This window comes from Saccopteryx leptura, chromosome 5 (assembly GCF_036850995.1).
Source record: "Saccopteryx leptura isolate mSacLep1 chromosome 5, mSacLep1_pri_phased_curated, whole genome shotgun sequence".
NCBI lineage: Eukaryota > Metazoa > Chordata > Mammalia > Chiroptera > Emballonuridae > Saccopteryx > Saccopteryx leptura.
In genome coordinates this window covers 170,231,015-170,256,626 of record NC_089507.1, presented here as the reverse complement: position 1 = coordinate 170,256,626, position 25,612 = coordinate 170,231,015, and the positions used below count along the sequence as shown (strand labels likewise).

General features: G+C 51.6%; 1 long non-coding RNA gene across 1 annotated transcript in view; it reads left to right on the top strand.

Annotated features, from left to right (window-relative positions):
- LOC136406705 (uncharacterized) overlaps positions 1-25,612 on the top strand; it is a 150,552-nt gene that overhangs the window by 120,023 nt on the left and 4,917 nt on the right. Inside the window, exon 2 of the long non-coding RNA XR_010751686.1 lies at positions 8,060-8,124. This is a non-coding gene — a long non-coding RNA (uncharacterized lncRNA). The remainder of the gene's footprint in view (positions 1-8,059; positions 8,125-25,612) is intronic.

Here is a 25,612-nt window from a genome sequence, read left to right as displayed (position 1 = left end):
GGATCCCAGGTGAGGAATGATTGCAACAGTAGAAGGCAAGGTCACTTTCAGCTTTACCCCTGGAGCTAGAAGAGCTTGGTGCAAGTGTAGATTCAACCACTTACTAGCCGCATGACCTGGAGGAAGTTTTAAATCTTTCTGTGTGTCTATGATTTTATCTTCCACAGGGGAATGCTAACATTCATTCATTCTCTTCAGTGGAAAGAGGGCTGTATCATGCAATGAATTCTGGGTATGCAATGGAAAATAAAACAGAGGCTCTCTGTTCTCAGGGGTCTTAGTCTATTGTCATGGCCCTGGGGGGGAGGCCGGGGGGGGGGGTATAAGCTAAGACCCATCCTGAGCAATGTTACCAGAAGAGCTGACCAGAGGTACAGTCAGTCATTAACTCAATTAGTGGAGGAGAGCTTCTCCTCTGGGTGACCAAGAGAGTTCAGTTAAATTCACAGACACAGGCTTGGTTGGTTCAAGTGTGGTCGCTATACACAAAGGTTGTAGGTTTGATCAGTGGTGGGATTCAAATAATTTAACAACTGGTTCTCTACCCTAATGACCATTTTAAGTACTATAAACAAACGGTATTCCAAAAGGTAGTTTATTATTTCATAAGAAAAATAAAAGAGATACACTAAACTAGATTATAAGAAACAGTTTAAAAATATTAATGAAAAAAATTTAAGTAATACCTGACAAAAAACAGTAAAACTGTTATTTAAGCTATTTCCGTATTGCTTCTTGATTAGTGTCCTCACTTGCAGTTTTTTTCACCTATGGATGGGGTAAACATTACTACAGGTGCTTAGAACACGCTGTTTCGCAGATGAACATTAAAAAAGAGTAAGGAATGTAAATTTGTGATTTCCACATTGGGTGGCTACCCAGGCGCCCACCTTAGAGAGAACCCTGATTACAAGTGCCGTTTTAACAACTTGATCGCCAAACTCAACTAAACATTAGGTATCAGTTCTGCTGAACCGGTGCGAACTGGCTGATTCCCACCCCTGGGTTCGAGCCCTGGTCAGGGTACATACAGAAACAGATTGATGTTTCTCTCTCTCTCTCTTTCTCCCTCCCTCTCTAAAATCAATAATAATTTTAAAAATTCATAGTCACAGGGAGGCTCTGAGGGAAGCCTCGCTGAGAGGAACAGAAGAGGTCCCGTTAGCATGGGAGAATTTCAGGTCCTCTGGGAATCAGTGATTAGCCTGCCCTGCAGGCAGCTGGCACACGGGGCTCAGGAAGAAGGTCAGGGGGCGGGGATTCGAGGGTCTTCAAGGACCGGAAGACAGGGTGGGACTACAGCTGGTCTCAGGACTGAGCCTTGCCGTCTGTTTCTGTGCTGGACCCAGGAGGAAGAGGAACCACCAGAGAGGGGCGGGGGAGCTCCTCAGTCCTGGGCCCTGGGGTGAGGTGCCGGGGTCCGAGTTCTCCAGCTCAGATCCACTCTCCTCCGTGCTCACGTGGAGCAGCGAGCCCCTTCTTTCTGGGGGAGGGGGGAGGCTGTGCAGGCTGTCATGGCATCTGACCTCTTTTTCCATCCCCGTGTTGTGTAACAGGCTCTGGGATGTGCTCAGGGCCTGTAGGTCCTGACCCGAAACGCGGATGTCATCAGAGCCGTCTGTCTATAATGGCACAGGCATTTGGAAAATGCCACGGAGCAGGTCTGTTCAACCCTGTGGCCTGCAGCCTGTCAGCCAGGTTAGAATTCTCGGTTAAGTTCATGGTTCCAGCCAATAATGACTGAGACTTCAGTGGGAGCTGCTCCTCTTCTGTCAGTGGGAGTCGTGGCCGCCTCTGAGCGTGTCTTGCCTTTCAGCGTGCCCCTCTCCCACCCTCACTCTGGGTCCTGCAGGAGATCCCAAGGGTATCCGTGCCAGCTCTCACCTTGAACCCCGACTTTGGGTCATACATCCAGCTACCAAACCCTGATTTCCAAGTTATTTCTGATTTCACAATCTTGCAACTTCTATTGATCTTTTAACTGGTTTTTTAAAATTGCATTTATAGTTGTATTTCTAGTTAATGATGCTGAATGTCCATTTTACTATTTATTCTTTTTAAAACACTGGGGTGTATCTTTTCCCTCACCCAACAATGCCTGTTCACTGTAGCCATGCAAAAATAAGAGAACAGATCACCCACGAACTCACTACCCAGGGAGGACAACTCTTGCTTTTTCCTTCTAGGTTTGTTTGTAGAACCTATGCAATTCAGCAGTGTATTATTATTATTTTACAATAACAATAATAGCTAACACTTAGTGAGTACTTACCACGACTGGGAAATGTGCTTTGCAATTGAACACGTGGTTTAATTTAGTACCAATAACCAGCCTGTGACACAGTGACCAGCGGAGTCCTGTTTGACATCCTGAAATATTGATAGAAGGGATGATGTGAAGGAGGCTAGCAGTTGTGGAAGGATTCCTACAGGCAGGGAATAGTCTCTCCTGCTAGCCCCGTTTTTCAGTTGAGAAAGTGGATAGCCAGGAAGGGGGTGCAGGGAGATAACTAGTTCATGGTCACATTAAGATTTTTCCTCTCAAACCCATCCATGTGTGACATGATTTTTGAACGCTTACTAATGTGCTGAGCGTTTTTCCTGGCTACACGGCAGTCTCTTTCCTGCCTTCCACGCCCAGAATGGATACAATGGATAGAATGGGTAGTTCAGAACAAACCTCGTGTCACCGTAGTCACTGTTTGGGAAGAGGGCCGCTTTTCTTCGCTGCCTCCCTTCCTTTTCCCGGACACCTCAGCGCAGTCGGCATGGCATGGTGTTGATCTCCTTCCAAGAAGTGTGTGCCAGTCTCCACCGTTTTGGAATCGGAGTCTGAGATTTGGCCGGAAGTCTACAAAGACTGCAGTCCAGCGAAAGATATGTTTACAAGTTCCAGCACCCTTTCCACCCCTCTGAACTGGGTCACCTAGCATCCTGCGGACCGGGCCTGGGAAACCCACATCTCCATTGTTTTAAGTCAGAGATGATTATTTAGAGCTGGTTTGTTTTCCCATGAGCTCATGTTCTTGTGTCCATGCCTATATACATGTCTACACACACATATACTCGTCTGTACGTAGATTTTTGAGGTGAGGTTGCCTACATACAATAAATCCTCATTCAAAGGGAGGGGGTCGTGCACCTTGATTAAAGAACAAACATGCTGTAGCCCCCTCCCACATCCCCGACGTAAGCCTAGAACAGCACAACACACACTTTTTCTGTGAGCCGGGTCAGTGTCATAGAAAGGCACATTTACATAATGCCCCAGATAGATCGCACTGACATTGAACGTGCAGAAGGCCGCCGGGGCCCCTGCTGTCTCTCAGGGCGGCCTTCTTTTGCAGGAGCCAACTGAGGTGTCGATGCTGAATACCTCTGTGTCTGCTGGGCTTTGTCTTTCAGGCCCCGACAGGGACACGCGCTCCTTCACAGGGCTGGCCCAGCAGTCTGGGTAGGGAACTCTCTTTCCCAGGAGCAACTCCTAGGAAGGTGCAAAAGGGAGGAGAGGAGAGAGCTTGCTGCCCTTTTCAGTGTTTGCTTTGGTGAGAGGCCGGATGATCCTCGCTTGGTGTCAGTTTGTCCTGGCATTGTAGTCACCACTCTTGGGTGATCTAGCCATTTAATGGCCTGAGGAGACGGGCACCAGTTCCTGTAAACAGCCATCTTCTCTTGCAAGTCTCCTTGGAGAGGGGAGGAGGGAGAGAGAGGGAGAGAGAGAGGTGTGTTTAAAGAAATATGTATATGTGAGTGTTCTCCAAGTAAACATGTCAGAATCAAGCCAGAATAATTAGGAGGTAAATTGCCATCTAGACATGTAATTTTTTCTGTTGTTGTTGTTTACTCTGTACTGCGTCAGTGCCAGCTAATGAAGCTCTTGGTTTGGGTTTGGGATGCCCCAGCTCCACTTTCGTGAACAATTATTTACTTATCTATCTATCATCTCTCTCTGTTGGTGTTTTATTGAGTTTTGGCTGGAGGAGGATACTCTGTGGGAAAGAACACGGAGGGGGGGGAGGACTTGCTTGTCTAAACGGAAAACCAGCGTGGGGTGGGGAGGGGGAGGGGGAGAGGGAGCCCAGAAAGCCTTCCCCGCCCACCCCCTCAGCAAGAAAATAAAAAAAGATAAATAAACCGTAATCCTGACCTGGGGGCAAATCCCAATAAAGATCCAGGGTAATTTTTCCTGCTGATCCAACCCTCGAATTCATTGTATGAATTAGACAGTTCTATGGCTCTAATTTGCCAGATCAGATTGTATAATTATCTTTTATAGGCCCGGGTGTGATGTGTGCTTGGTGTTTACGCTGCAGGGGGGGTTGGGGGGGTGTTTGGACTTCAGAGGTCCTGCTCTGCCCTGCCCGGCTGCGCTGCGGCTGCGCAGGCGGGTCCTGCAGGGGCGGGTCCTGCAGGGGCGGGGGCGGTAGTTGCTGGAGCATCTGCCCGGATGGAAGGCAGAAGCTCGCTCCTAACAGAGCCCGAGTCAGAGGGCAGACCCGCGTGGGCAGTTAGGGGAGGGTCTTTGCGAAAGAGAGTCAGTGGGTGGCGAGGGTCAGTGGGGGCATGTGACCAAGGGTCTGAACGAAGGCTGACAGGTTCAGAGATTGGAAGGAAGTAGGCAAGTGCAGGGATGAATTGTGATGCTCGTGACCTTGGGCACTTTTGCCTGCATGAGTCCCTTTCCCCATAAAAAAAAAAGATATTAAAATTACATTTTATGACTGTGGTGGTAGAAGGATGAATGTCATCCAGGCTGCATTCGTGGTGATAGAGGCATTTATATTACAGTCATTTCATTTCTCCTGATAATAAAAGAAATTAGAACCTTCTCATGGGCCCTTAACAGTGTTGTGGCTGGGTGGCTCAGTGGATAAAGCATGGTGTGACATGTACAAGAAGCAACCAATGAGTGCACAGATAGAGTAAGTGGAACAATAAGTGCAACAAAGAGTTGATGCTTCTCTTTCTCTCTCTCTCTTTCTCTTCCCTTCTCCCTTTCCTCTTCTCCCCTCTCTCCCTCCTCCCTCTCTCCTTCCCCCTCTCTCCTTTCCCTTTCCCTCTCTCTCTCAAATCAATGGGGAGAAAGTGTTGTGGGTCTTTGTCACTGCTTAGTGACAAAGGTACATCAACCGTAGGTAGGTTCCTAGAAATGGGACCCAGGGTTCAGTGTCCTGACAGCAACTGGGCCTGTTTTGTCACTCCCCTCCGATTCTGGGGAGCTTTCCTTATAAAGTGTTGAAGTTCCACATCCTGGCCCCCTTTCCCTCCACACCCTGGTCTCCGCCTGCAGCGTGTGGCCGTGAGGCCGGCAGGGCACTCGCACAGGGGCCGTGGGCACTTTTTGGAGGAGGCAGAGAGTCAGTGTGGAACGCGCTCCAGGCTAATGTCCTCTTGTGGCCTCACCTACCAGGCCTTTTGTTTCTCAGTCAGCAGGGTTTAGGAAGAGCTGTCCCTTCTATCTTGGTCGGGCTGAGAACCGCTAGGTGGTGTTTGGCTCAAGGCAGCCCTGGAGCTGACTGGAAGGAACTGGCCAGGTGGGGGGTGTGGGAAGGGAGAGACCTTTGGGGACAGGCTGTGGGTAGCCGGTGGCTGCCTCAGGCCTCCCTCAGAGGTTTGGTGACGGGTGTGGTGTGCCACTGTTGGCCTGCTTCTGAGGGAGCGCCGTCCACTCCCTGCCCCACCGTTGTCCACACTGAGGACAGGAACGGCAGCAGGAGGTGTGCGCGTGGCCACAGCAGTCTCCATATAGCCAATGTTGAAGCCAGAGTGTGAGGGAAGCGAGCAGGAGCCAGGGTCCGATCCACCCAGGTAGCCCGGTGGCCCCACTTCTTCCGCCTGCCCTGAGCGGCCAGGCCGGCGTGCAGAGCAGAGGGGAAAGAGACTCCCACCTGTCTTAAGGAATAGAGCAGACATTAAGCATTCTGCTTAGTGCAGTGGTTCTAGAGGTTGGATTGCCTGGAACTGGATCATAGGAGAGAGGGGAGGGGGCAGCTGTCTCTCGGGGTGTAAGTGACATCTCCCTCACTCACCTGACATTCCAGAAGTCAGCTGGGCAGGTATCCAGGGCCTACTGGAGAAGTGGTGGTTTCCACCTCAGAGGGGAAAGCCCTGGCTGGAGAGCAGGTGGGGTCAGTTTGCCTGAAGTTCTAGGGAGGGGTGAAGGGGGTGTTTGAAGAGCTCCCCTTTAAGCCCTTGCTCTCAGTGTTTTGTGGACCACCAGCGCTGGAACTTGTTAAAAATGCAGAATCTCAGGCTGTTACCCTAGACCCCCTGAATTTGAACTTTGATATGATCTCTGGTTGATCTTCAAACTTTGCTGTGTATTAGACTTACTTGGGAAACTTAAACCCAGTGCCCTGATCTTACTTAATACCAACCCAAACCGCTGGGGCCGGGGCCCAGGTTTCAGTGTGATTTTCCAGCGTCCCAGGGGAAGGGGCAGTGATTCTAGTGAGTCACCACTCTGAACCCTGCCTCCCCTCCTTGTCTTTCCCCCATCATAGGATTACAGAAGACCCCCTCTAGTCTCCCACTAATCCCATCCCAAGTGTCTGCTCCTAATTGATGGATTGAGGTGTCGTGGGGCTGGGTGAGTTTAGATTTACTCGTGTTAAATTTCTTATCTCCCCTGGAAAGGTAAGGCTGCAAACACCATGAGTTTATCAAACGCTCTGCACCTCATACACTGAACATGGGTCGGGATGGGGGGGGTGGCTTTGGATAAAACTGCAACAGGAATGGGAAAATCCCTTCTGGGGTCGGAGTTGAACTTGGAGAGTATCTTGTGGTTTTGCTTGCTTCATTTTGAAGAGTTTGTGCGGCCTTTGCAAGTTGTCTAGTTATGTCCCAAGTGTTACACGGTTCATCGGAGCTAAAACTGTCGTAGTCTTTGCCCTGTGGTCAAGAGCGCCACATTGCATTCAAGGTTGGTCTTGGGGAAAGTTCGTTGGTGTGGCAGAGCAAGCATGGGGCCCAGCAAACATGAGTCCCTGGGATTGGCAGAGAGTGGGCTGGGACACTGATCTGGTGGCCGGTGGCTGCAGAAGACCAGCCTGGCTCCTGTCCTCAGTAACTCTAGAAACTACGGAGCAGTCCAAGGCCTGAGGTGATGTGTGTGTGTGCACACAGCGTCAGAACAAAACGCCACCCAAACAATCCTTCCTCTTGTGAGTGAAGGTTACAAGTGTTCTGTTTCAAATCTGATGGTATTGTTTTTCCCCTCTTTTTCTTTCTTCTCTCTGTTTTCTTTTGCCAAACTCAGGGTCTAGAGTGATTTCTTTGAGCTAATGATGGGGAAACTGAGAATGCGGCTATTATCTTTCAACACCTTTTGAAATACTACTCTTCCTGGTGTCTGAATTAGGTGAGCAGAGCTCGGATTTAAAGATTAAATATTTTAGCAGGAATGGCAACACTGGATAGCTGTGCACATCTTCTCAGGAATTATGTGGATGGTATGGAATTGCCTAGCTCTCTAGAAGCCCATGAACAGGAGTAAAATTAATAAAAGCATAGCTAATATTTATTGAGTGCAGGGCAGGAGTTGGACACAGAACTGGATGTTCCTCATGTGTTATCCTATTTAATGAATTTGGATGTCATGAGGTCAGAACATAGAAAAACTCAGAAATAGTAGAATAGAAGCCTTTGAGTGAAAGACTCCATAAAAACAGAGCTACTCAGCACTCTGGCAATAGATGATTTTGTCATAATGGTCCGTGTTGAATTAAAGTTTTGTGATAACTTGAAAAAATCGCTATCCAGTATAATATCCATTTACATCTTAGTTTATTTTTGGTTCAGTTTCTTTGGGTGATTACCCTATATTTCTGGAAAGTAGTCTTGATTTTGCCATGTCCTTGACTGACATAGGAAATGGACTTCTCCCCTTATTCTGAATTCATGTGATTTATTCTGTATTGAAGGATAAACAGCTATTAAACTCCTACATCCTGGGGAAGTTGTAGGACAGTCACAGACCTCACTCCCTCTATGTTTTAAGTTGGAAGATGAGCTTCATGATCCTGTTTCCTGAGTATTGTTTTCCTTGTTTTTCTAGGTGAAATCAGAGGTTGGTGGCCAAGCGGGGCAGGTGCTTCGAACCAAGAAAGGGCAAGAGGAAAGGTGAGCCTGAGCACACCAGTAATCGGAGCACAGCCGCTCTTCTGCTGCTCCTGTTGCTTTGGGGGTTATGCTTGTTCTTCAGCAGAAGCCCTTGCCCCTCCACCCCTAATGCACCCACCTGCAGCCTAGAGCAGAGACTGGTGGGCAGGAGCCATCAGAGAAGGTCCAGAGACACAACTCAATCAGCACTAACACTCACCGTGACCAATCCAAGCCAGGCTGTGTTCTCCTCTGCCAGCCCGAGCAGGTCAGTCATGTTATACCCAGTCTGCAGATGAGGAAAGCACAGTACAGGTGTTTGCCCAAGGTTGTGCAGTTATTTAGTGAGGCAGTCAGGATTCCGAGCCAGAATAACTGCTCTGTACAGGATTCTGTACCAGCACTGTGTTCTGTCTCCATTCTGAGCGACAGCACCTTGTCCCAGCAGCTGGGTGCATGTGTATCTGCTCCCGCCTGGTCTCTGTACACAGGGTCCGAAGCAGGGCACTGAGGTGCTGCAGTCTGTGCAGGGCAAGCATCAGGCAGGTGGCTCAAAGCCTGCAGGTCTCGGTATGGATTGCACCTGCTGACCTTCAGGTGCTCAGAGACTGACTGCAGGATTGAAGGGGAGCTCAGGGCTTTCTGGAATGCTGCAGACTTACGTGTGGTCCTAATAAAGCATGATTTGGGTATGGGGCCACTCCCTGACTACAGCGGCTGGATTTGCCCCAACTATTTAAGCCCACCATCCACAGCAGTTGTCCTTCTGGCTGTAAGTCTCGCTTATAGGCATGTGTTGGTACAGCCAAGGTAGCTGGTGGCTCAGAACGTGGGCACATTTGATTGGAGGCTGCCAAGCATGTTCGTTTCTCCTGCTTAGCCTGGGAGAGAGGCTGCTGGGCGATGCAAAGTGGCTTTAGCGCTGGACAGGTTATGGTGCCAATTTTCCACTGCCGCTGCAGCCCAGAGGCAAAGAGTATGGACCTGGGAGACCTGGGTTCAAATCCTGCTTCTCCCGTTTCCTTCCTTGCTGGCCATAGACAGTTGACCTTGACTTCACCAGACTCTGGCATCCACATCTGTAAGACGGGGATAATAAAGATCATCCCTGAAATGAGAGACTACACAGGGTGAAGTGCCTGGGACACAGTGAGCATACAGCAGGTGTCAAGGTTGTTTTTTTCTTATTATTCTAGGTATGATATTGGGTAAAGTGCAAAGCCCCTATTTTTTCTCATCTGTAAGATGGTGATGCTAATGCCCTGTGGTCAGGGGAGGTTGCGAGTTAAATGAGATAACACAGATAGTCTAGATCAGTGGTTCTCAAAGTGTGCTCCAGGGCGCACTGGTGCACCCTAGAAGATTTCCAGGAGAGCCCTATGGTATTCCAGAGAAATATGTGCCTGTTGGGGACCAAAAAACCAACAGGGTTTTTGGAGGTTAGATATTTGGGGGACAGAGTTGTGGGGAATTGGCTGTAACCTGACAGTCTGCCCAACCCCCCACCTCACTTGCCTGATTAGGTTGCAAAAGGCTGTTAAGCTGTGGTGCTTGATTGTTTACACTACCCCCATGTTCCCTGGAAAGACTGGAGGCAAGTTTCTTCTATCCTTTGTTTGGTGTAAAGTTAAGATGATATGTATGGTGGGGGTTTTCTGCACTCAACACAATTAAGAGTAAAAAAAAGAGCAATTCTTCAATGTATTGATGAGGAAATGAGAGTTTGCCTTTCAAATATATGCCCAAACATTGAAGAAATCGCTAGGACACATCAGGCTCATGTTTCTCATAAACACAAGAATGAAAAAACTTAATACATTCGCACCGGGACCTGCTGAATTTACTAAATCTTACTAAGAATGTATCTACATATATAAAAAGATAACTTTTTTGTTGTTTTTAAAATTTTTTAATCCCTCTTTTTTTTACAAATTCTAAAAAATATAACTCATAAAAATGTAACCTAGGCCCTGGCTGGTTGGCTCAGTGGTAGAGCGTCGACCTGGCGTGCAGGAGTCCCAGGTTTGATTCCCGGCCAGGGCACACAGGAGAAGTGCCCATCTGCTTCTCCACCCCTCCCCCTTTCCTTCCTCTCTATCTCTCTCTTCCCCTCCTGCAGCCAAGGCTCCATTGGAGCAAAGATGGCCTGGGCACTGAGGATGGCCCCATGGCCTCTGCCTCAGGCCCTAGAGTGGCTCTGGTCGCAACAGAGCGACGCCCCGGGTGGGCAGAGCATCGCCCCCTGGTGGGCGTGCCGGGTGGATCCCTGTCGGGCGCATGCGGGAGTCTGTCTGACAGCCTCCCTGTTTCCAACTTCAGAAAAATACAAAAAAAAAAAAAGTAACATAAAAATGTTTTTTAATATCAGAATAAATTTAATGTCATATTTATTTCATTTAATTACCATAAAAGCACGCTTGAATTTTATATATTTTTCTTTAATATTTGACTTAATTATTATAACATATTTCTCAGAAATTTGTATATAGCACGCCTGCAATTATTTGTAGGAGTTTAAATGCGCTCCGACTTCAGAAAGTTTGAGAACCACTGGTTTAGACAGACGCCGTGTCTCTGGGTTTCCTTCCTCGTCCGTCTTCCTCTGCGGGGGTCAGTTACGAGGAAGGTGGCTGGCATTGTTCATGCCTCCTCCATGAGAACGCTGAGTCCCGACAGGTGCCCCACAGAGGTTTCCTGGCTTGCTCTCCCTCTTCTCCCAGCCACCCCACTGGCATTGACTTTGGCAGCACCATCTAGGAGTCCCACTAGGGGCTCCAGCCTGTGCAATTCCAGTCTTTCTTTCCCAGAGAAATTCTGTGTGTTTTCCTAAGCCTCTTTCTCAAACTTGATATTCATCATGTCACTTTGTGCTTAAAAAATAATAAGAAGAAGTCATTTCCCTCTATTGTCTCAGCAGCCACGTCTCAGGAGGCATTCCCTGGTGTCGTCCACCTCTTCCCACCCCAATCTGCGTCTGCCCGGCTCCCCTGTGTGGCGTCCTACCCCAGGACTGGAGTATTTCTGCACCTTGCCTCTATTCTCACCTCTCCCCGCGCCCCATGTCACCTTCTGTGCGCCTCACCTTCTCAAAAATCCCCCACAGCCGGGGCCCCGTGGCACTGGCCACGCCTTCCCTGACACTTCATCTCACCTTTGGGAGTTCACCTGCCAAGTGAGATCCGCTTTCTCAGCCGGTGCCCTGAGGGCGGGGGCGAGGGCTGGGACTGGGCCTTGTGGTCTGTTATTTGGGTGTGCCATTCACCCCATCCTTTTTCAGTGCTCATTCTAGGAGCCCGTACGGGCTCAGTGCTCAGACAATGGTGGGAGGATGGGCTGGAAAGGGGAGTTGGTTGCTTAAATGCTTCTTAACGCTGCTGTCTGGGTTTGGGTGGCTGTCAGACTGTGTGTATATGGGGGAAGGGGAGTTAATGAGTGACTCCCAGGGGATTTCCAGGCAAACCGGTGGGCACTGCCCTTCTGAACACAGCACCCTCTGCCTTGGCCAGCCCTCTCCCCTCCCTCCTCAGGTGACCCCCCAGCCTGAATACCATTCCATAAGGTGCACAGCGCCTTACCCTTTCGGAATGGCAGTGACTACGTCATTCATTCATCCGTTCCATCATCTGGCAGCTAGTTATCGGGTGCCTACTGTGCGCTGGTCTGGTCAAGGCGAGAACACGACCCTGCTCTCACGGACCTTGCCTTCCAGTGGGGGAGGGTAGATGAGAAAGCAAAAATGGTGATAAGTAAAGCGTCTATCACCCGTGAAGCAGATGGGCTTGTGGGGGAAACAGAAATGGGTAAGAACTGTGGCCCGCATGTGCTGGGCCAGCAGCGGAGGGCAGCTGGCAGCATTGATAGGTGGACACCTCATCGAGAAGGTGACACCTGGACTCGGGCTGGGAGGAGGTGAGCCAGCCCTGGGAGTGCTTGGGGGGAACAGCTTTCTGCAGAGGGAGCAGCTAGCTCGAGGCTGAGGCAGGAGTGTGCCCGGTGTGTTAGAGGACAAGAGTGCCGGTGGCATTGGAGCTAATTGGAGGAGCTGAGCACCTGGGGATGAGGTCCGGACCAGGGAGAGGCTGGTCGGGGGGCTGGGGGGAGGTGGGCATCGGACTTTTCCACCAAGGGAACTGGGAGCCACAAGGGACAGCAAAGGTTGGAGCAACGCGTGCTGAGATGGGACTTACCAGGGGCTGCTATGGCAGCCGAGAGGAACAGGGAGCTCAGCGGGGCGGGCGCACTGAAGATGCCTGTTCCTCTCCTGTCCGCTCAGACACACAGGGCAGTAGAACAGCCTTTATGGTGATGATGGACGGAAAGTTGATGACGCCTCTTGGGGGCTGATTCTCAACAGCTGTGACTGCCTCGTTTTGGATAGCCTCTTGCCTTGGGATCATGGCTTAATATGAGAGTCATTCTCCTCTCCGTCGTGCCAGGGGGCACATGGGCAGGCTGCAGGCCCAGCAGCAGCGAATAGAAGTGAAAGAGGAAGAGAGTAAAGGGGGTTGGAAACACTGTAGGAGGAGAGAGACCAGAGGCCCTGTTTCTCCCTTCTGTTGTGTTCGGGCAGTGAGGAGTACAGGCTGCTTTCAAAGGACACCTGATGGTGGCATTGTCACATCATGGAGAGGCTCCTGATGCTTGTGGACATGCCCCTGGTCTCCCTGAAGCCCCTCAGGGTTTCTCCTTGTGTCCTTGCAGCCTTCCTCCTCCTCCTCCTTCTCCCTCCAGCAATGTGGGGCTTGCTGACTGCAGGAATGTCACCCTTCTTCCTTTGTCTTCCCTGTTCCACAGTCACAGGGACCGTCCAGGTGAGGCAGGGGAGGGGGCTCCACAGCTCACATTAGAAATCTCGTCTTGGTTATAATACTTCAGCGAGGACCTGGTCTTGCTGATTTTAGGTCAGTGTCCTGTGAAGGTGGGTGTACTGAAAACCGAGCCCATGAGGGAGCACCTTGTGTCTCTCTTTGGGGGACTTTCCTGTAACTCATGCAATATGGCGGAAGAGCTAGCTGAGGACTGTCGCCTGAGCCCCTTCTACTTGATGACATACTCTGTTGGGAATGCTTGGAGAAGGAAAAGACAGTGGGCAGAGGGGAGTCTTGACTTGGCATTTCTCCCAAGCGTGAGGGCCTTTCCCATGACCTTGCCAAACTCCTGGCCACTGGCGCGGCTGCTCAGAGCCGGGTCCTCTTTTACTACCGGACCAGTGACCCTGGGAGATGGAGCGAGAGGGCAGTCCAGTGGCTGGGTCCACCTAGCAGTGGTCATAATCAGTGCTATGACATCGATGAAGCACACTTGCATTCCCAGGGCAGTCCGAGCCGTGGCCTTGGAGCCCCAAAGGCTCGTGTGTGAGGTCATCAGGAGAGAGAACTATTTTTACGGATGAAAACTCTGACGCCTGCGGAGGACACACTCTTTCCTCGGGCCCATCCATCATGCGTGTGTGGCGAGGAGGGAGAGGCGCTGTGGCTGCAAAGGTGATCGCTGCCAGAACCATAATTGAGAGTGAAAAGCCAGCCGGGGCCTGGGAGACAGAAGCGAGTCCCAGTTCTGAGCAGCGGCAGGGGATGACCTCACCCCGGGGCTGGGGGCAGAGCTAGCCAGAGGACTTGCAGATGGAACTTCCCTTTGGGTCCAAATGTGAGTCAGTCGCCGTGGCTTGTGTCTTTGCAAGCAGGCTCTGTCCCCGAGGCTCCCACTGCACCCTGGGACATCATGGTCACCGGTCAGGCATCATGACTCATTTGGTCTCTTGAGCCAGCCACAAGGGGTGGAGTCTGTGTCTTCAGGCATCGGTACCCTACCCGTGGGGCTACGGGCTCCGCCTGGCTGGCCGTCTGCTCAGATGTGATGTGCGAGACGTGTGTGGCAGGGAACGGCCCTCGCGGTCTGCGAGCGTCCAGCCAAAGCCACTGCCGCAGCAGGAGGGTTTCAAAATTTAGTTTGGAAAGTCCGGGGGCTCCGTGGAGCCAATAGCTGAAGCCCCAGCTTCCTGTGCCCCAGGGGTAACATGCACCGTGATGCCTTAGAGATGAGGAGAGAGACAGGGCGCCCTGGGGCTGGGGGCTGGGGAGGAGCTCCGTGTCGCCCCATCCAGACAAGTGGAGTTCACCCGAAGGGCCGACGTCTGGTGGGCGTCAAGTTTCCCGCCGCACCCAGCACCTAGCCTCTGCTGGCATTGCTCCTCCTCCATTTTCATCTTCTAAGGACAGAAATAGTGTCATCTCTTCACAACCTGTCTGTCTCCTACCTGCCGGGAGCCCCTGGCAGGGAGACCGTCCGTGCTGCCCCAGCCTGATGTCATCTCTGGTGTTTATCGTCTGTTTTAGAAACCAGGTAGCAAGAGGGACTTTCTGAGGATTAAAAAAAAAAGTAAATCCCCAAACTATTTTGGTGAGGTTTTTCTCCCCTCCCCCCTTCTGGTTTTAATTTTCGCATGTTTCCTTTTTCTCTTTCTTAATCTCTCTTTTTAATGAAAAGAAAATAAATTTTGTAAATAAGGTCATGAGCACGTGAGGAAGGAAGGATTCCTCCCAGAAGAGACATGAGTTTCTTTTACCAGGTGATATTTATTTGACACCTATCTGAGCAATTCATCCGAGAGATGTATGCCAGGGCCACCAGAGGAGTCTGGTGGCCTCAGTGGCCAGTCCTGCCTCGCACCAGACACCGGGAGTAGGGAGGCGTGTTCATAGTCATGGGACTCGGTTTACCTACTCTTCAGCCTCTGTCCTTCCTGAGAGTGGTGGAACTGACTTACTGCCTCACAGTTTTGTCCTTTGGCTCATCAGTTCTGAAGTTTCCATTTCTAGTCTTTTAAGTCCAGGCAGGGCGTTGGTAAGGTGTGAGGGTACTGTAGGGTAAAGGTCAAAGGTAACGCAGACCTATTTCTCTCTCTCTCTCTGTCAGACATCTCTCCAGTCTCCCCTAGGGACAGGGAGTCACTGTCCCAGCTGAAGGGGTGGGGTGGTAAGCGGGAGGGGCGGAGGCCAGGTTCTGGGGGTGCTGTGTGGGCTGGACCATGAGGGCGAGCTCCCTGGGCCCAGCGGACCTGGGGGGAGCCGGTCGAAGGTATGGACCTGGATGTTATGTAGCCCAAGTGTGAGAGCCTGTAGAAGCGTCAGCCTCCGGTGACTCAGTCTGCCGGCAAACTGTACTAGGGAAGTGACTCACTTGCCACCCTGAACAAGAACTCCTAAGGCTGGGCCGCCAGCACCTGTCTGGAGCGTGGTTAGTTATTAACTCTGCCAGGAAGAGTGTCATGGGAACCGGACGCTGACCCGGTCGCTGCAGGCTCCTCACAGCTCGCACACCGTCCGCTCACCTTCTCACGGCTCCTCTCTGGCCCGGCCCCTGATGCCGCAGGGTCCCTGGAAGCTCTCCGTGGCGGGGCCTCCCAAGGTGCCCCTTGAGGGTGCAGGGGATGGGGAAGGGCGTCAATGGAATGGCCTGGTGTCAGCCCGGGTCTGGGCATTCTGGGAGTGGGTTGAGGATGGGCTGGCCCCGCCCTCCCCATCCTCCCCACCTGCAAGTTCTGGTTCCTGGGGCTCAGTCAGCTCTTCAGGGAATGCCTTGGGGTGGGGTGGCGGTGCTGGTCCCGAGCACCACCCCCAGAAAGGAGCCCCGCCATCTGCCATGGAGACCCCTGCCCCACTGGCCTGAGGCCCCGAGGAGGGCAGACCATGCTCCGTTGTGTCCCAGCCCTCACCCAACCACTTCCTGAGGCTGCTTGAGGCAGCTTACTAAAACCAAGAGCCCAGCCCCCGGGGCCGCTACAGGACGTGCCGGGAAGTCTGGGCTCCTTGCGTTGAGCTAGACTGTCGCATCAGCTCTGCCTTGCCCTCTGTCTTTCTCCACGCTTGGAGAAATGCCCAGGGGCAGCTTCCCCTCCCGGGGCTCAGAAGCATGCTTTGAGCCCAGCCTGGGCGCAAGCCCCACCTGCCCCGGCCCGGCCCGGCCCGGCCCATGGCCCTCTTCTTCCAACAGAGGGTTAGGGGGAGGAAGGCTGACTGAACAGGACGAGGTGAGAGGTTCAGCAGGTCAGGCTTTCCAGCCGGCGGCCACAAGGGAAGCCCAGCGCCGAGGGAAGAGCTGTCCCCTGCTACTCATTGCCACCTAGGTGAAGCCCTGACGTCCTCGGGGGCAGTGCAGAGTGGGTGGGACACTGAGCACCTGGTCTGTGGAAGGAGCTGCTGTACTAGCAGTTGGGACATGTACTCCCTGGGTGGCCCCGAGTAAGCCATCGAACCGCCCCAGCAGTCTCCCCATCTGTAAAGTGGGACTAAGGACAACACCTGTCCTGCTTACTCAACAGGGCTTGTGTGAGGCCTGCTGAGATCACTGAGCACATGCCCAGGCTTTGGGAGCGGCAAGGGCCACCCAGATTGGGGCTGGAACACTGGGGTGCTTAAGGTGATTAGCAGCAAAGCAGGGCCTGAGGTCTGTGCTCCCCCAGGAGGGTGGCTTTACAGGCACCCACCTGTGGCTTAAGAGCTTCTTGGGCCTCCCACAGCTGATAAATCACCACCGGGCGGGTCTGCTGTGCCCGGGCTCCCGCCGGAGCAGACAGCCGGCTGCGGCTGCCACGCAGGACGGCTCCTCCGCCTCCCCTCACTTTCCCAGTGGGCGGGCGGGAGCAGAAATAGCACCCAGGGCCTTACTGCTTAGGTTTTCCCGGGGGGCCCTTCAACAGCCCTATAGACACTCTGGTGGCACCACTTCCCTTTCTCAGTCCACATCATCGTTGGGGGTGCTGATTTAGGGGTCTCCTGTCATATGATTTGTCCTGGTTTGTCACCTTTTTGCCATCAAAGAAGAGAGAGGCATGTAGGAGTATCAGATCATATCCCATAGTACAGGATACAAAAAAAGGTTCTTAACAAGCCTTCACTGAATATACAACCCGTCTGATTCCTAGCTTGGTTTCATTTGTAGTATTCCGTGCGATCATGGAAAGGAGGGACTTTGAGATTTAAGGGGCATCTGATGGGGCAGGGAGCATCTGTCTGGAGCCTTTTCTGTGCCCAGCACGATGTTGAGTCGACAGGACACGATTCTTGCGCTCATAAAACCGCACTCTTTCTGACCGCCTGATTCTGTCTCCCGTCCAGACCCAGGATTGCCTCTAAGTCTTTCCAGACAGGTGTTTTCTGCTTGAACACTCCAGCGATGGGGAACTTGATCTCCCCCGAGGTCCCCCCTACCTAACCTTGGCAGCTCTAATTTTTGGGAAGTTCATCCACGTAGGGAGACTCCCTCTGCCTCTGGATACTTCCGAAAGGGATTGCTCTTTGGGACCTGGGAAAAATCAAAGAAGATTTTGTGACATTGCTGAAACATGGGGGGGGGGGGGGAACGAGCTGTCTTTATGGACTGAATTCTAGTATTCCCCCAGAATTCATGTCGGCCTAGCTCCTCAGGATGTGGCCTTGTTTAGAAAAAGGGTCTTTGCAGATGCAGATGTAAGAAGTTAAGGATCCAATGACAAATCCTCGTGTAAGAGAAGAGCAGGAGAAACAGACCCAGAGCAGAAGGTGTGAAGATGGAGGCAGGGCTCCAAGTGATGCCCAGCTGAGGTGTGTATGGAGGAGAACCCCTGTGCTGGGGAAACTTGGCGTCTTTAGAGCCCAGAAAGGTACCCACCCCGGATCCTCTGACCATTTAATCTGCCTTCATGAAATTGTCCGCAGTTTCCAAAAAGAGACCAAAAATTTCTTAACCCTCTCATCACCCTGCAAATAAATATGCGACTTACCTGATGACAGGAGTAATTACACGCCTCATACTGTTAGGAAAATTTATGTTAAGGCAAGGGAAATATTTAAGATCCATATTCAGTTCTAGGGTACTAATCTTTCATTATGAAATAATGCTGCAGTATTTTTATGGTTTGGTATTTTATGGTAGGACTAGGACATAGTTATTTTCTTAGCAGTTCTTTGATTTTTTTTCCAATGTGTTTTTTTCTTTTGTTGTGAAATAAGGCTTTGCTGACAATCCTTATAAACAAGAACTTTATTCATATCTGTGCTAGTTTACGGGGCGGCGATGACGAATTACTTCCAACTTGGTGTAAAATAACACAGGTTAATTCTCAAACAGTTCTGGAGCCCAGAAATCTGAAGTGAAACTTGATTTTAACCCCCCAAAGACAACAATCAAGCTGTTGGCAGGGCCAATGCCTTCCCCAGGCTCCAGGGAAGAACCATTCTGGCCTATCCCGGCTCCTGGAAGCTGTCAGCATTCTTTGGTTTGTAGCTACAAACACTGCAGTCTCTACCTTTGTGGTCACATGACACTCTTCTCTCTCTAGTCACAAGTCTCCCTCTTCCTCCCTCTTATAAGGACCCTCGTGATTGCATTTAGGGCCCATCTGGATAATCAAGGACAATCTTCCTGTTTTAAGATCCTTAATTTAATCCCATATACCAAGTCTCTTTTGCCATGTAAGGTAACATTTACCCTGTGACTATTATTATTATCATTATCATCGTTATTATTATTTTTTGGATGGGGTTGTCATTATTGAACCTATCATCATATGCATGACAATTTCCTCCCAGTAAATTCCAAGTGGCAATAAAGGGTGACAGGGCAGTGTTCATTGTGTGGCATGTTTGGAGAAAGTATTCAGGGTTCAGTAGATGGAACTAGCCTCCTTTGGCTGCTGTCCCTTTAAGAGCCCTTCTTAGCTCTCCTAGGAGTCAGATGGGATGGTGGTGGTGGTGGTGGAGGGGGGGTGGACTGTGGATTGAAATCCCCATTACAGGAATCATTTAAAGTCAGCCTCTAGGAAGCTCAGAGCTAATGAGATAATTCCCATTAGGAGAGGAAGGAAGTGAAGGTGGCCTGACATCCTTTCTGTCTTTAATTTATATTACTCACTGAAACTTCCCCCTCTACTCCCCTGGGGCCCCTCCTTCTGCTGCCCCTTTGAATTCTGGGTCCACTGTCCACCTCGGCCTGCCAGCCAGGGCTCTGGATTCCAGCAAGTCCTAGCACGCCCAGGAACCTGGGAAGGTTGCCTTCCGCCCAGATGAGGCGGTCGGGCTCCTGTCTTGACATCAGTGCCAGAGAATCTGGTCTTCGCCTCTTTCTTCTTGATTCCCAGAGCCTCGCCCCGCTCCCCTCCACCCTTGGCCCTGCCTGGATCACCCAGGACGGGGACTGGTGTCCATGGGACCAAAGAAAAGAGAAAAGCTTACAACAGGACACAGGCAGGCTCCAGGGGACCTAGAGGCCAGTGCTGCCAAGATTTTGTTTGCAGCAATCCCCCCCCCTCCCGCCCTTATGCTTTTAGAGGGAAGGAGAGAGAAAAAAACAGGGAGGGGTGGGGGAGAGAAGGAGAGGGAACAACAGAGATCAGTTCTCTTCCTGTTTTGCTGCCTACACTTTGGTCAGAGCTCTCCTGGCAAACATGAAAATCCAGTTTGGGTCTTTAATTAGAAGAGTGTGAAGTAACCCACGGTTCAGGGTTTTTGAAGTACAGCTCAACCTCCCCCCCCCCCCCCAAACATCTGGGGGCTGCGGAGAGGTTGACTTGATCTCCTCTGGTGGTGTTGCTCTCAGAGTGACCCATTTCATTCACTGACACCTGTTAGGGACAGTTCTAGCTGTCCTTCCCACAAGTCCAGGAAGGGTTCCTGGCACCCACATGGGGGGAGGGCGGCTCTTTCTTGTCCCGGGTTTACTTCTTTTTCTCTTTTCACCCTTCCCAAGGGAGGCCATATGGTGGAGTGTTGTTCCGAGTCAGGGCCAAGGGCCAGAGCCGCGCTGGCCCCGGGGACAGTCCAGCAGTCCTGATGTGCCGTGTGGGTGGCCTGTCCTGTGAACTTGCTGCCTGACCTCCTAGGGCCTCCTGGAGCCCAGCTGCAGCTCTGAGTAACAGCCTGGCCTCTTCGTGACCAGAGGGTGCTGAGGCCGTTTCCTTGATCACCTTGGCACCTGCGCCACATGCTGTCCTCGCTGTGCCGGGGCCGGGCAGACCAGACAGGGTCCTGTGAGCATCCCTTCCTGTTGGGTTGGCCTAACCTGGCTCTTCAGGCCGTTGGGTCTCTAACAAGAGTGAGACAAACAGGCAAGCCAGGGGTTTGAGGAAGAGAGGACACATTTAGAAGGGTGAGAAGCAAGGGAAAGACATCAGACTTGAAAACAAAGGATATCTGTGCATTTCCACGTGATGTGCTAGCAAAGCTGGAGTGCAGACTCACTTCCACTCGAGTGGAATCTGGAGGATAGCCCTGTTCTGTCAGTGGGGGTCGGGGGGCTGCATTGTTCACCGTGCGGTTCCTTAGAGGTAGGTGGGCACTGTCACACAGCCCAGACTCCTGGCTTCATCGCCTGCTCCCTGCTCATGGAGTTCTCAGAATTTTTAGGGGTGGTTGAAGGAACATGGAAGGAATTGGGGTAAGATTCATCTAAATGCTAGGAACAACTTTATTGATTTTTAAAAAAGGATTAATGGAAGAGGGACCTGGAGGGTGTTTTTATACCTTTCAGGTGTGGTCTGCACCCAGAACATGACCAAGGCAGTGACTTATTGTTCTTCCTTGGAGATGTGCTGCCTAATTTTTTTTTTTTTTAGGAAATACAGTACTAATGACAGATGCCACTTATTAAGCTCTTAGTATTTAACTCCACCCTCACTCCAGCCCTACAATGGACTAGGTACTGCCATTATTCCTGTTTTGCTGAAGGGTTAAAGAGGTAACTTGCCCGGGATTTTGGATTGGAACCTTGATCTGACTCCACACCATTAAGCTAAGGTGTCTCCAGTGACGTGTGTTTTCCTATTGGAATGAGTATCCATCCCCACGTCCCTCCCACACCTGTGAGATGACTAGTCTATGATGCTAATTCATTTGTCCATTCATTTGTTCATCCATGCATCCATTTATCCATGCATTCATCCATGCAACCATGCTTCCATCCATCCATGCATCCAGCAATCCATCCACAAATCCATCCATCCATGAATCCATCCATGGATCCATACAAGCATCCATTCGTCCATCCTTCCATCCACCCATTCGTGCATCCACCCATCCATGCATCCATCCATGCATTCATCCATGCATCCATCCATCTATGAATCCATCCATCCATGCATCATCCATCCATGCATGCGTCCATCCACTCATGTGTTCATTCATCCATGCGTGCATTCATCCATCCATGTGTTCATCCATCCATCCGTGCATCCACCTATCCTTGTGTCCACCCATCCACGCGTTTATCCATACATGCATCCATCCATCCATGTATCCACCCATCCATGTGTCCATCCATCCATGCATGCATGCATCCATCCATCCATGCATCCATCTACCCATGCATCCACCCATCCTTGCGTCCATCCATACATGTGTCCATCCATCCATGCATCTACCTATCCACACGTTTATCCATCCATCCATCCGTGCATCCACCTATCCATGCATCCACCCATCCATGCATCCACCCATCCATGAGTCCATCCATCCATGCATTCATCCATCCATCCATGCGTCCATCTACCCATGCGTCCACCCATCCTTGCGTCCATTCATATATGCATCCATCCATCCGTGCATCCATCCATCCATCCATCCATCCATCCATCCATCCATCCATCCATCCATTCATGCACCTCTTCAGGGCCAGACACTAAGCTGGGTACTCTGAACACAAAACAGGGAAACATGGCAGCTGTAGCGTGCCTCCAACTGACCACCAACAGACCTTCATGGAGCAGAGGAACCTTAGGGAGGCCTTGAAGCCTGCCAGCACACACAGTTCTTGAGTGCACATGTCCTTTCTCTCCAGTGTTGACAGGCAGTCCTTCTTGGTGCCCCAGAGCCAGGCAACTCAAGGGTCCCACAGTGTCCCCACTGCAAGCTGACAGCTAGGCCTCAAACATCTGGGTAGAGAGTCAACAAGCGACTTCGAGGACCAGGTGAGGGGAAACCTATCAGTTCATCCTCCTGAGGAAAAAGTATAGGAAATACCCTCCTCTCTGGAACCCCCTCCCTGGCATGAACCATAGATGGGAGAGGGGCTCCAAGTAGGTACCCCTCTATTCCTTTGATCCCCATTGTTGGCAGCAGGGCTGGCACACTCTGGCCAGTCCCCCATTTCCGTTGTTAAATGGTCCATCTGAAGCAAGAGAAGAGAAGGGCCTTGTGATTGGCCAGTAGGTCGCCCCTGAGGGACGTATTGCATGATAAGGAGAGGAATGATAAGGAGAGGACCGAGGGAGTGTGGGGCTAGGCTAGGGTCCTTGTTATCTTAGAAGTCCATCTTCAGGAACAATCTCCTGGGGACAAACAAGGGATCCAGGTTGGCTGATTCGGAAGGGTCTTTGATCCACCTAGAAGTTAATGCTTTTCAGTGGAGAACCACAAAGCAGCCCCACCCAGGACAGCGGAGATAACAGGCTGATGCAATTGCAAACCACCGGCCTCTTGATAATGCCGGGATTTATTGAGGTCTGGTTTTTACCCAATGGGAACACATCCGGCAAGCATCAAAGGGGGCAGGCGTCACCTTGTGCAAAGAGTCCTGGACCCTCAGGTGTGTGCATGTTGGGCAGGGTGCGTGCGTGGCTGTGTGTGCACAAGGCTGCCCGTTGGCAATTACTTTTCTATGGATCAGAGGCCACCAGCCCTGGGGGACCTGGACAGGTTATGAACTCCATTCCCTTCCTTTGGCTGGCTTGGCTCTTGAGATGGTTATTTAACATTTTACATAGAAGGGGTACTCTGTGTCATTTTGCCCTTGGCTCTATGTCACAAAGAAGTTTGAGGGAGACCTGAGGTAGGTGCTCAGAGAAAACCAAGCCTGCAAGCTTATCATATGGGAATCTCAGACTTGCGCCTTTCTGGTCTTTTGGAGGATTTTTGCTGATACAAATCCCAAGGGTTTATATCTGACCTATAAGAGTGGAAGAAACAGTGTGAGGGATGGTGGAAGAATAGAGGGGAAGTATAAAGTCTCCTCTTTGTCGGGGGAGAGTTGATGGGTGAGTGCAGTCCTGGGGGGAGGGCCCCTGCCCCGCCCACCCCAGGCGGTTCCTCTTGGCCGCTGCCTATTCCATCTGGGCTGTCGGGATGCTGGACATCATGCGTTGGCCTCTGGAGAGAGGAGCGGGGAAACAACACTATGCAAACAGAACATCTGGAACGCTTTTGAAGGTTTAGTTCCTAACACATTTGCAAGAGTCAGGACGTTTGCATAGGAGGTTTACAGGCTGGAAGGAGCCCAGGGGTTTCGGCCCAGTGGGAGCCATGCTTTGACTGGGGGTGGGGGGTGTTGGTGGTGTGGGGAAAGGAAGGTGGGAGCACTGGAATTGGTCGACGCCAGAAGCGGAGTCCTGCACTCATTGGCCGAACTTGTTGTGCAGGAACAGAAAAGGGACCCGGGTTCCTTGCCTCTTGGGTACCACTGGTACAGAGCGATAGGATTTCTACTACTTTGTTCCTTTCAGCCGCCGGAAGTGGAATGGAAGAACAGACAGCAGGACCTCTGGGAAAGGCAGGGAAGGTGCTGGTGGGTTCCATCCCACTAAGCCTTAACCTCCTAGAGACCTCCCAGGACCTGGCTTTTTCCGTATGTATTACAGACTCCTACCTAGTCCACAAGCTCCCATCCGGGCTGGCCAGGCGGGACTGAAAGAAGTAGGGGCAGAGAGGCCAGTGCATCCTGGCACTGCGAAGACTTGATTCGCCCAGCAGGCTTCTCTCGTCTGTCCTCCAGGCCCTCTGTCTTCCTCTCCTCCTGCCCCCCCCCTCCTTCTTTCCTCCTTACCTCCTTCTCTTCCTCCTCCTCTTCTTCCTCCTCTTCTCCCCTGCTTTATTTCCTCTTTGCCTCCTTCAATGACACTCTCGACTTAGTGAAGGAAGAGCGTGGCTCGGCGTTCCAGCAGGCTGGCTGGGGATGGAACAAGGAAGGCAAGAGACCGCCCGGCAGGACAGAGAGGCTACACGTGACTTCATCGATCTCTTCCAGGAGCCAGAGCATCAACCTGTTCGGCTCACCTTCTTTCTTTGTTCCTGGGTTCTCACGTAATTCTTCCCTTCCTTTCTGCCCTGACCCAGCCACGGACCCCTAGCCAAGCTTCCTTTCAGGCTACACTGACTGTGTGGGAAACCGCTCCTTGCTTCAAGTGTGTCCTCGTGGGAGGATTCCGGTTTCAGCGCCTGGGGAGTTGACACGGACTGGGAAGGAGAACTGTGCTCCCGTTTCTAAACAGGCCTGCTGCTGGATCCCTGTCTAAAGACAGGTCTTCGGGTTGAATGAGCAAATAATGTTGACAGCACCTCGTGGGAGCTGGCTCCTGGGCTCTGTTTATTAGGGGAGGAAACCGAGGCATTGTGTGGTTGTTCATGGGGCACACCGAAAGGCGTCCACCCTGTTCTGAAGGGAAGTGAGGTGACACAGCCACCAGGAATGCCACCCTATCTCACCACCCCATCTGGCAGCTAGATGTTCATTCCCAAGCCTGCCCCAGTTCTGCTTGTTCCAGTTTCTGCTCGGGAGCATCTTGTGTCCTTTCCAGAGTCAGGGGTCAGGTGGGCGACCACCTTCCCCAGCGCGGAGCCGCCCTCCCCTGGGGCCTGCTGGCCCTCTGCAGGGGCCAGACCTCACGGGGAATCACCTGGAAAGCTGTAAGGGCTCCTGTCCACCCTGGTAGATTCTGATTTAAACAGGTGGGGGCAGGGCCTAAGGCTTTGAGTTTCTAAAAGCTTCCCAAGAGATTCTGATATGCAGCCAAGGTCAGGTACGCACCACTACTCAGAGACAGTGTGTCCTAACTGGACCGATTCTGCTGCCCCCCCACCCCCCATCTCACCCATCTCAGACGTAGGCCCAAGTCGGAGACATTTTTGATGGTCACACTGAGAGGTGGTGCTACTGGCCTCTGAGGGGCAGAGGCCAGCGATACTGGTAAACATTTTACAATGCACAGGACAGCTCCCCTGCCCCCCACCAGGGATAATCCAGCCCCAGATGTCACTAGTGCCACAGTTGAGAAAACTTGCTCTGGGCTCGTGGTTCTCACACTTGGGTGCGCACACAATCGCCAGGAGGACATGCTAAAGCACAGATTGCTGGACTCCACTCCCAGAGCTCCTGATTCAGCCGGTCTGGGGTGGGGCCTGAGAACGGGCATTTCTGACAGGTTCCCAGACGCTGCTGAAGCTGGGAACCACTACTCTAGATTGAGTCAAAATCCTATTTTTCCAGATCTGTGATATATTATAATGCATCATGGTTATTAGAAAACTCTAAAATAATTGTGACTTAATAATGAAGATACAGAGCATTCTCTCATGTAACAGAAATCTAGAGAAATGCCATCCAAGGCTACTGTGGCAGTTCTGGGGTTCTTAGGGACCTGGCCTTCCTTCTTCCTATTAAATCATCTTATGCAGGACTCTCATTTTCAATTCTCCTCATAGTCCAAGGTGGCTGCTGGAGCATCCGCCATCATGTCCTCACTGAAGGCACAAGGTAGTAAAGGGAG